The sequence below is a fragment of the Pelophylax lessonae genome, assembly GCF_965119305.1.
Source record: "Pelophylax lessonae genome assembly, chromosome: 6".
NCBI classification, from domain to species: domain Eukaryota; kingdom Metazoa; phylum Chordata; class Amphibia; order Anura; family Ranidae; genus Pelophylax; species Pelophylax lessonae.
In genome coordinates this window covers 290,154,849-290,166,927 of record NC_138773.1, presented here as the reverse complement: position 1 = coordinate 290,166,927, position 12,079 = coordinate 290,154,849, and the positions used below count along the sequence as shown (strand labels likewise).

Below are 12,079 nucleotides of genomic sequence, written 5' to 3'. Positions count from 1 at the left end.
ACTGTATGTGGAAATGTAGCCATCCTCTCTTGCTTGCTCTGAGATGGACTATGGACTATGGTTCTGTAGTATGTACAGAGCAGTGTACATGATCTTAACTAACATACACTGCCTTTTCCAAACAAATGGAAGGTAGGGGTAAAAGAGAGAGAGAGGTTCAACAGGGAGGACATTACAAGGAGGCAGAAAAACACAAAAGGAAAAGATTTCTTGAAAATACATTACAGGGCCATTAAGTAGTGGATGTATATGGTTTCATTTTGGAAAACAAGGACATTGTGTAGTGTCAATGTTGTATCATGGAAAGCCTTCCCACAAGATTTTGAAGCATGCCTGTTGGATATTGTACCCTTTCAGCTAAAAGAGAAATCGTAAGGGCAGGTACTACCGTATTTTCCGGCGTATAAGATGACTGGGCGTAATAAGACGACCCCTCTAATTTTAAAATTAAAAAATAGGTTTTGGGCTATACTCGCCGTATAAGACTACCCCCCTTCCAAAGCAAGGCAACACCATTGAAAAACATCAGATTTCTCATAGCTCTCCAAGGTACCCCAAGTACTGTAATACATGTAGTCTCTCATAATATCTCCAAGGTACCCTAAGTATTACCAGTAGATGTAATCTCAAGACGCTGGCTGTGTGGGAATCCTGTACCGGTATACTGTATGTACCGTAGCTTCAGGCTACATACAGTATACCGTGCTGAGCCAATCACAGTGAGCGATGTATTCTATTATTGAATGCAAAGCCTGCTCGGATTGGCAGAGTCAGAGAGGCAGGCTGATGTTACTCCGCTAATCCGAGCAGTCTTTGCATTCAATAATAGAATGCATCGCTCTCCCTGATTGGCTCAGCGCGGTACACTGTATCTAGCTATGGTACATACGGTATACCGGTACAGGATTCCCACACACCAGTGTCTTGAGAGATTACATCTACCGGTAATACTTATACTTAGGTAACCTTGGAGATATTATACTCGGCGTATAAGACGACCCCCCATTCTTGGGAGATTTTTTTGAGGTTCAAAAGTAGTCTTATACGCCAGAAAATACAGTAATTCAAAAGACCTTGCTCACAAATGGGGATCCAATTAATTCCAAAGATCTCTAGATAGGGTTGAGGTCAGATCTCTGTGCAGGCCACTTGAGTTCCTCCAAACCAAACGTATCTGGCCTTGTTTTTACAGACCTGGCTATGCGCACAGGAACAAAATCATAGTAACACAAAAAGGGACCTTTTCCAAACAAGGGAAGAGCACATTTGTCCAAAATCTCTTTGGACTGTCTGCCTTATAACATTCAATGGAATCACCATAGTCTTTTAGACAAGTATGAAGTATCTACAAAAGTTCAGCCATAATATACATTTTTTAGGGGGCAATTCAACTTTTGTGTATTAAAATTACAGGGAAATGCAGAAAGAGTGACATCTATATTATAACATTATTTGATAAAGACAAATACCACAGGGATGTCTCACCAATGAATGAGTATGACTGTCCCCATGGAAACCTCTAACATTGGATTCTGCAGTAAAATACTTTTAACGGGAATAACAGTTTTTATTTAGCCTCTTGTTGCAATTTCGTCATCATGCTGCTAGCTAACTTTTCTTTGTAGCAATTATTTAACAATTTTCTTTTGTAATGTTGATGATTCTAGAAATGATTAGGTTATTAAGGACCTACATAATTTAGTACAAAAAAGCACGCACTCTCCTTTCTGGTGTTCCATGAATGTAAAAACTCATTCCACGGGCCGTAATAATGCTTCTATTCATTACTGATGAAATCTTATTAATTTGGTTTGCTCAAGAACTTTCCAACTAAATCTAAAGTTTTAATTATGTCTCTAAGATGTGTGCCTTTAATTAACTGATGACATTTTCCTGGTTCAATTATTGTAGTTCAATACAACTGTCATAAACTTATAAATTTTAATTAAAGCTGCCCCAAAGTCTAGCAGCGTAATGTCCGCCTAGGAATTTGCCAAAAGGCTTAATGGAGAGCAAACTGACAATGAGTGTCTCGCTGGTGGGATTTGTTGAGAAATTTAACATTTGGGTGGATATAATGAGTTATTAGATTGTACAGCATTTTATTAAGGTTTAGGTGGAGGCTATCCGTGCAATTTTTATAATCTTTGAGGTTTTGAAAATACCCTAGAGCATCACGTTCCAACCTGCTAGCTGAGACACATTAATGTGTTGCTTGCTGCCTGCTCAACCCACAGCATGCACTATTTTATTTATTACATGTATTTTTATAGCACTGACAATTTACACAGTGTTTTACATGTATTGTATACATTCATATCAGCCCCTGCCCTCAAGGAGCTTACAATATCTCAAGGCCCCTAGTTCTCATTTATATATACTAGGACCAATTTAGACAGGAGCCAATTAACCTACCAGCATGTCTTCGGAGTGTGGGAGGAAACCCATGCAGGCACAAGGAGAACATATAAACTCCAGGCAGATTGGGCTATGATTAGGATTCGAACCAACAACCCGAGTGCTGCCTGACAGAGGTGCTAATCACATAGCCACTGTTCTTCTGGTAAGACAACCTCGTCCAATCAGAATGCTATGCAAACTGTTGATTCTATATAAATCATGTATAATAATCTTGCGGTAGCCCCATTCCAGACTGGGCAGAGCACTTATTGAGATTCTTTCGCAGCATGTACTTCAATTACAGTTGCAACTTTAATCCACTTCTGCAACCAGTCAGGTATTTATATGACTAAAGTCCATATGGAGGTTTAATTAATTACCCTTCAGTAAGATAATGCTTAGTAGAACAGATGAGGCAATTGGCTTCTGTGTTAGGATAAAATTAGTTACAAGACAAGGCACCTACATTCTGCTTGCAGAGAGTAAGTCATTATAGGTTCTTGATGGAAAGTTTTCCCCTCATGTCTTGAACTGTTGACCGCTAACAAATTAAAGTATAACTAAAGGTAAAACTTTTGTTTATGAGAGAGAGAGTAAGGGAGAGTTATAACCCCTTTCAGGCATTTTTTGCCTTGTGTGTCCTATTAGGGGGATTTCCCATCATTTTTTGTCCCATAGCTAAAACAGAGAGAGAGTGAAAATACCAGGGTCACCAGAACTAGTGTTCCCATTGGAATATATATATACCTTCTTGTACTGTTTTGGTAACAACCCAACATTTTGAATTGTCTTTCACTTTCAGAGATAACAGTAAACAGAATGAATAGAGAGGGCAAATCATCTTAGTGGGGGACAAATAAATAAAAAACCGAACAGGCGTTCTAATTCTTCTCAGCTCTATCCAAAAGTCAAAAAATTGCCTTAGTTATACATTAAAGGATAAGTTCAACCAAAAGTAATCTTTTAGTTTTATTTGGGCCTGCAGGGGTGTTTTGGCCCTTGGCCTCTTTTGTGTCTTAGATACTCCAACAGAGTTCCTGACATATGTCCTGACTCCTTGCCTTTCTACCTGGGAGTATCAGGGATTTCTACCTACCTTGGTATATTTCATTTTTTCCAGTTTTTTTTTAATAAAGGGTCCAAGAGGAAGAGTGGGACCTCTTATAATGATCCTTGGAGGTGTGTAGACCTGGAAATCTTAACAATAAATCCCCTTAGTGATAAAAAAAATGTGAAGTGGTTTAACTTTCTAGCATCTACCAAAAAAACAAATACAATTTTGGGTGAAGTGATCCATTATTATCTTTAGCGACAGGAAATGTTGAGATTGCATTAAACATTTTGGTCTTTGCAGCAGATAGCAATAGCTGGTGAATGTTGAGCCTTGTAAAATGAGACCCAATGGATAGTAGTTTTTGCCAGGGGGTAAAAATGCATACTAAGCTGGGATGCATTTGGGCACCATGCAGCCCTACGCATGTCTGTTAGCAAAAGCCCTGCTCTTAGCACCATGTCATGTAGGTATGGACTGCTGGAGACAGCATTAAGTCTGCTTGATATGAAGAAATCTTTTTCAACTGTATGGGTTAGCAAACAAGAGAAAGAAAAGATGGCTTCATGTATTGTGAACTAAAATGAACCTTCTGACTCCTCTTTAAACAAGTCCCACACCTACCTTCCCTTAAAGACTTCCTACTGTGCACTGATGGGGAAAATGGGAGAGTAAATATGAAACATGTTGTCATTGACTGGAAATGACAACATGCTGGCTGGACCATCTCCTGATCCTGTGACGACTGTGACAGCCAATCACTGTGATCACATGATCAGAAAATCTGTTCCACCGTGAGGGGGCAGGAAGAGATTCTCAGGTCCCCTCCCTTTTTACAAATCACCTACTGTTAGTAGGATGAAAAATGTACCTGTAGAAAAAAGGTATTTTTCAATTTACCTAACGAGAAGAAACTGTAATCCATTGTAAGAGCATCTTCTGATATCATCCTTACCTAGGAGTCATGGGTGGAAAATGGGGATGGGCTGAGTATAAAATCTAAATTTTTTCTTACAGGTACATTTTAAGTCCACTTTAGGTCTTGGTTCAAACTCTCTAGTCTTGCCTGCCTGGGCACCTGTCAAGAATGCCATTATGGTTGTCACCATAACTAAAGCTAAGAGAAAAACTTCTAGCAGGGATATCTTGGGTGAAAAGAGTGTGACAAAGTCCAAACTAGGAGTTTTCCTTTTTGCAGAGGTTTCCCCTCACTTCTTGTTGTGCCTATAGGTCAGGAAGTGAAGGGAGGTATCCACAATGGGACATAGATATAAATAGAAAAACACAAGTCTTAACCATTCCCTACTCAAAACATGAAGAAAATGCTTTGGCTAACCATGCATTTTAGTATCGTAAAGACTGTTTAAAGAAATATTTAGTCTTGCACAGTAGTACAGGCTTCTCTCCTGTTCTCAAAATGTTTACTCTAAGTTCACTGAACAATGCATGCTTCACACATTGAGGTTGATTTACTAAAATTGGAGAGTGCAAAATCTGGTGCAGCTGTAAATTGTAGTCAATCAACTTCTAACTTCAGCTTGTTTAATTAGGCTTTGATAAAAAAAAAGTTCTGTGTGAAGAAGATGCTAAAATTTGATACACCTGAAGGCCTGCAGTGCATGCACCTCCTATTGCTTCTTGAATATTCTCCCACCAGTTAGACCACACTGACATGAGAAAAGCAAAGCCTTTCCTCTACCAAGATGGCCTCCTTCACCCAGAGACAATGTGCATAACAAGGCGGTGTAAAGCCTCGTACACACGCAACGATTGTTGGCCATGAATGTTCGGCCAATGTCCGATCGGCCGATTGTCGGCTTGTTAGTATGATGATTCCGACAACCGACTGCGACTTTTCGGCCGAACAAAATCTGGTGTGCATGCTATAAAATTTTTGTTGGCCGTCAACAGAACGGAACCGATTTTTCATCAGTCAGTACAGATTTCAGCAGACAAAAATCAGATGAGCAAGACTGGGCATGCTCAGAGAAGAAAAAACACACGGAAAGTGCAAGTTTAGAGCACATTTCAACCAACACAACAACACTGGACAAAAGACGGCAGATCGGTCGGCCAATAATCGTTGCATGTGTACGAGGCTTAAGTCACTAATGGGAAAAGGTCAGCTCTGTTATGGTTCTGCTATGGTTCTGTGACTCTAATTAACATAGAAGGGCCCACAATGCCTCAAGTACTAAGCCAATATAGTAAAACAAAGGTGTATAACTGAAACAGGGGTTAATAAACTAAAACTTGAGGGTTCAAAATCTGGTGCAGCTGTACATGGTAGCCATTTAGCTTCTAACTTCAGCTTGTTCAATTAAAGTGGGAGTAAACTCCCATACATGAATTTTACCTATAGGTACTTTAAATATCTCCTAAATGTGCATGGTTAGGAGATATTCACTGTACATGCAGCCAGTGAGTCTTGTTCCGTAAATGGTGTCATCGTGGCTCCGGCCACTCACACAGCAGGAGCCTGCGAGCCCGAAAGGAAGACCGGTTGAAGATGGAAGCCCTGTCAGCGGTGACAACTTGCGGCTGGAAAGGCTTTGTTCTAAGGTAAGCTTCACTTAATGTGCTAGTATGCAATGCATACTAGAACATTATAACTTTGCCTTGCAGTTGAAAAAAAAATTGCACGTGGTTCACTACCGCTTTAACCACTTCCCGACCACCCACCGCCTATTTACTGTGGTAGGGTGGCTCTCCTGCGCAAACCGACATAGACCTACGTCGGTCGCGTACGGGAAGATAGGATGCGAGCGCACGCTGCCGGCGGCTCGCTCCCACCCCCACTCGGGTGCGGGGAAGCCGATGCACGGGTCAGGTGGCTCCGATTGCCGCCTGACCCCTGCGATCGCTCCCCGCTGAGAGAGAAGGGCGGTCGGCTGTTGTAAACAAAGCCGACAGTTCTTCTCCCTGATATGATCACAGAGCTCATGTGATCCTTCTATATAGGATCACATGTCTCCATGGTCATTTCACAAGCCACGCCCCCCCACAGTTGGAATCACTCCCCTAGTCTCACATTTAACCCATTGATCACCCATAGGGTTAACCCCTTCCCTGCCAGTGTCATTATCACAGTAACAGTGCATATTTTTAGCACTGATTACTGTAGTAATGTCACTGGTCCCCCCAAATGTGTAAAAAATGTCAGTTAGGGGTCCGATCTGTCCGCCGCAATGTCGCAGTCCCGCAAAAAATCGCAGATCGCCACCATTACTAGTAAAAAAAGAAAACAATAAAAATTACATAAATCTTTCCCGTAGTTAGTAGACGCAATAACTTTTGCGCAAACCAATCAAAATGCACATGTTACCAAAAATATGTAGCAGAAAACAAATTGGCCTAAAATTTTAAAAAAAAAATGTTTTTTTATTTTTGTTTTTGAGAATGTCATATAGGAGAGTGTGAAAAATATTGTTTTTTTTTTTTTCAAAATTGTCGCTCTTTTTTTTTGTTTATAGCGCAAAAAATAAAAATTGCACAGGTGATCAAATGCCACCAAAAGAAAGCTCTATTTGTGGGAAAAGAAGGACATCAATTTTATTTGGGTACAGCGTCGCACAACCGCACAATTAATCGTTAAAGTAACACAGTGCCGAATCGCAAAATAAGGCCTGGTCATTAAGGGGGCAAATCCTTCCGGTCTTAAAATGGTTAAGCAATAATGAAAAAAACCTAGAAGCTAATTGGTTCCTATGCAAAGCTGCATTCAATTTTGCACTCTCCAGTTTTAGGCCCCTTTCACACAGGCGGACCGTTCAGATCCGCCTGTTCGTTTTTTTGGCAGATCTGAATGGTCCCCCCATGCATTCCTATGGGGCATCGGATGGCAGCGGAGACATGTCCGCTGACATCCGACCCGATCCGATCCGTCAAATCTGGACGGATGGAAACCCTATTTTCCATCAGTCCAGCGGATCGGATGGGATCGGATGAGAACGGACTGACGGTCCGTTCCCATCCGATTTCTCCCATAGAGATGCATGGGGAACTGACAGATGTGTCTCTGCACACAGCGCAGAGACACAGCTGTCATCCTACGGACGGATATTGTGAAAGGGGCCTTAGTAAATCAACCCCTTAGTGCATTAGAAGCTGCAGAAGGCCAGATAGAGCCTGCCTTATTTCTTAAGCCGTGTACATACTACGTGAAAATTTTTCTCGTCAGTCAGCAGAAATAATGATTTTTGTACAATTTATACAATATTTATGCAAGAAAAATCATCTGTGAAAGACTATGCATGTTTGGAAATAAACTATGACCCAGAAGAAGATGCAATGACAATATTTAGCTAACTTAATTAGCTACAGGAGGTCCAGCATCATCTAGTTTCTCCTCTCCATCCTGACTGTCCATGCCCAGCATCTTAATTCATTGGGTTTAAATTATTTTAATTATGAGAGGCTCAGCATCCTAGAGGTACATCTACATGTGAATGAAGCCTGCTCAGAAACTCCCAAATCCTCCAGACTAACATCTACCCATCAATGCGTTTTGATAATGCATAAACCTTTCCAAAACCCAGCTCCTGCTTGCATCAGGGTTGAAGGCTCTTGAGAGGAGTACTAAGGCAGGGAGCTGTGATGCTTTCAGGAAGTTATGTACTGCACCCTGCCATCCCTACTACCACTCACGATTTGGCTGCATTGCATAGAGAAGCACAGAGACCCAGCAATGACATCACTGGGTCTAAAATAAGGCATGGAAGAAAAATGGAAAGGTTTTAAATAAAAATGCCATCAGCATATTGCTGTATCTTTGGAGGGGGAAGGGGTGGGGTGGGGGGAGAGGAAAGCAAACTAGAAGCAGATTAAGCTCCAGGTTTAAATATATACAGCTGGTATATATAGCCACCTACATGAGGTTTAAATTAGAATTACAACATGAGCAGCATTCAAGCACCAGATGTAATATCCATATTCTCAGCAAGAAAGCAGTCGACAATGCCTGCATTTCCCTAGACTACGTGTATATTCTCCTATTACTGATTAATCACTTGCAAATTGTGGCTGACATGTTTATAATCTTGTTCACCTTCAGGCTCTTTAAATTCCGGTGCCAGAGGCATTTGTAAACATAATTATTCACTTTCACAAACACAAATTGATTTTCATTACTGCCATTGAGTAGCCTGTCCTTTTTATCAATCACGGTGCAGGATGTGTAAATGTTTAAGTTAGAGATGTAGAAATAATTTTGATGGTAAACAGATTATCTAGTGACAGTTGTCACATTTGGAAGCGTGTATGCTCAATGTATTCCAGTTACAGTGCTAGCTATACCTTATTTCTGAAATATTGAATATTTTAATTTTAAATACATTTTTTTCTTTTTTTCTTTTTCTTTTGAGAAGAGACGAGATGACAAAAGAAGAGAAGAGAAGAGAAGAGAGGAGAGGAGAGGAGAGGAGAGGAGAGGAGAGGAGAGGATAGGAGAGGAGAGGAGAGGAGAGGAGAGGAGAGGAGAGGAGAGGAGAGGAGAGGAGAGGAGAGGAGAGGAGAGGAGAGGAGAGGAGAGGAGAGGAGAGGAGAGGAGAGGAGAGGAGAAGAGAAGAGAAGAGAAGAGAAGAGAAGAGAAGAGAAGAGAAGAGAAGAGAAGAGAAGAGAAGAGAAGAGAAGAGAAGAGAAGAGAAGAGAAGAGAAGAGAAGAGAAGAGAAGAGAAGAGAAGAGAAGAGAAGAGAAGAGAAGAGAAGAGAAGAGAAGAGAAGAAGAAAGAAGAAAATGCATTAAGATAAAAAAACAAATTCTTACTGTAATCAATGCAATGTACATAATTGTATTAATGCATATTACAACAATGTATGGCTGCCCAGCTCCTGATGATGTGACTCCTGTCCTTAGACATGGTGGTTGCATTCATTTTTTTTTTCCAAGGTTTTTCCTCTTTTTTCCACCTGGCGATCTGTCCAGTAACACACTTCATGCCATATGGTGAATGCCCTAGGGTTCTGTATCTATGGAGGAGCAGTGTTGTCAACCTGCTGCTGCTTGCTTCTGATTTGGACTGCAGAACACCTCACCTTCTTCTCATCTCCAGAACATAGGTAAAGGTATTTTCTAGTTCAAGAGGGTAGAATTAGGATAATTCAGGAATTGCCTGGGATTGTATTGCAGTGGATGCAGAGTGCATAGTAGGGTATAATCTCACTGGATTTCTGCAAGGATCAACTGGTATTTGTTTAACATGCTAGTGGAGACAGATTGCATTTCTAAAAGTGACTACCAGGGCAAAATTAACCCCCTGCAGCCACCCCCACTGGCCCTTTAAGTAGATATTAATGCTGGAAGGTAGATGTAGGCTTCCTGATCATGTGATCACTGTGATTGGCTGTCAAAGTGGTCACATGATCCCACTTGCTCCTTATTATAAACAATGACAGAGATTGTCAGCTCAGTCAGTATGTTGGGAGTGCACAGTGAGCATGCCTCAGCACAGTACAGTAAAGTTCCATTCATGTGTATATGTGACAGGTCCACCATATATTGGCTTTGCCCCCAGAAACAGGTTAAAAAAATACATATGAGTTTGTCATTGTTTAATCCCCTTGAAGACCCTGCAAGTACAGAAAATACCAACTGATGCTTGCAGAATGGACTGGTTTTTAAATTCCTGATGTGGGCTGACATTACACTACTTTTATTGCACTGAAATCATGGTATCAAAAAGAAAGAATAAATGAATCAAAACAGTGTTAACACTTGTGTCTATGCAAAATTACAAATGAATAAATACATTTTCGAGAGAGTCCCAAAACGGTCGCAAAACAGAAAAGCATTCAGTGTTCCATGCTCCTGGGGGTGTCGCACATGGATGATGATGAAACGCGTAGGATGGGACTTTCGGTTACCCCAGTTACCCTCCCAGTGGGACGGGAGACCCGGGCGAGCCGCGGAAAGGCGGCGGGAGGGGAGAGACGTCCCCTCCCGCTCCTTGTAATGACAGCCGAGCGGCTTCTCAGCCACATCGGTTGTCATTACAAGACAGCTGACCGTCGGCTATGGACGCCGGTACCGGGGTGATGCCTCTAGCTGCTGGCATCACTCTGGTACAAGCACTTTCCCGAAATATCGGCAATATCAGTAACCTCAGGGGCCGATTCCGATATATATCGGGAAAAGTGCATATCGGCCCCTGATATATCGGTGGTGTCGATAAACGATCGATTCCTAGTACTGATGCACATGTCCAGTGACTCTAGGAGGACTTGAGAAGCAAAAAAGTACTGGTGGAAAGTGTCATCTTTGGCAACTTCTCTGGTTGACTATGCATAGTACTGGCATCCGTATCCTGTCTCAAGGAGTATACTATACAAACAAGCATGGTTTCACTTTCTTGTTTCTACAAGAGGTCAACTCTGTCTGGTGAGTGCATTATATGTTAATTAGCACAAGGTGGAATGGAGCACATATCTTATGATTTTTGCAATTTATGTGGGAGGCATGGAACACTGAATACAAGTTTGGTTTTGGGACTCACTTGGACATTTATTTATTCATTTATAATTCTGCATAGACACAAGTGTGAGTTCTAATTTGATTTAGTTTTTCTTTCCTGTTTAAACATTTGGTTTTTATGACAGTACCTGCACAGTTTTATTAGGTGTTATTCACTGTTATTTTATAAGTGTGGCTGTTATTAATAATTTATATGGCGTCAAAAGGAAATGGTGTCAGCCCTGCCAAGTTGTCATTTTTTAAAACGCAAAAAAACTCCCCTCTTCTCATCTATATAAGAGTAGATGTTTTTAAGTCCATGAGAAGAGCCGTGAGAACTTAGTAAATACCTTAAGATAACACTGGGGGGTGCCAAAATTGGAAGAACCTTTCCTCCATCACCATTCATCAGATATTTGGTTATTTAGGCTTCTATCATTGCATCTTGGAAGGAAAGGGAGAGAGTCAATTCCTCCCCCATATATGAAATGACTGGGTATGTAATTGGGCTCCACTGGATTAATGGAGTGATGGGGAGGAAGGACAGGGTAAGTGTAGCGGAATGGACACTGAGAGTGAGATTTGTGTTGAAAAAATGACCATAATATTACCGAATAGTGTCCCTGAGGAAATATATAAAGATATATTGCAGATTGCTAGAATATGGCAGAAGTGTTTCATAGACCCCTGCTAGTGGGGTGGGGTGGGGTTTGTTATTGTGACTACCTGCATTCCATTGTCCTATTGTTCCTGTCTGCCTTGTAAGCATATTATGGGATGTGTGTTTGTGTGGAATGACTCGAAGAGGGAGGGGTTTTGGCAGAGTGTAGATCTCTTGTGTTTTCAATAAGCAAGGCATTCTAGTTTGAATCCCAGAACTGTGTGTCGTCCAGTAACTGGGGGGGATTTTGCCATGGATATTGTAGCACTTCCTCAGCTCCAAGGTGGAGACAGCGGAGATACCTAGGCTGGGTATTGGAGCTCCGTTACAGTAAGTCTCACCAGCTTAGAGGTTGGGCTATTACCTAAATGTGGCACATTTACTTAGAATGGTTTCCGATAATTGACCTGCAAATGGACAACACCTTTTTCTAGGATCTATACCTTCTTAGGCAATGGCAGCTACAAATCCAGAGCACCCAACAAAATGATTATTTACGCTTCCTTGCAGATGTCAAGTT

The 12,079-nt window shown here is 41.3% G+C and overlaps 1 protein-coding gene across 6 annotated transcripts in view; it reads right to left on the bottom strand.

The window, feature by feature from the left end:
- LRP1B (LDL receptor related protein 1B) overlaps nt 1-12,079 on the bottom strand; it is a 2,177,452-nt gene that overhangs the window by 84,558 nt on the left and 2,080,815 nt on the right. The window lies entirely within an intron of this gene.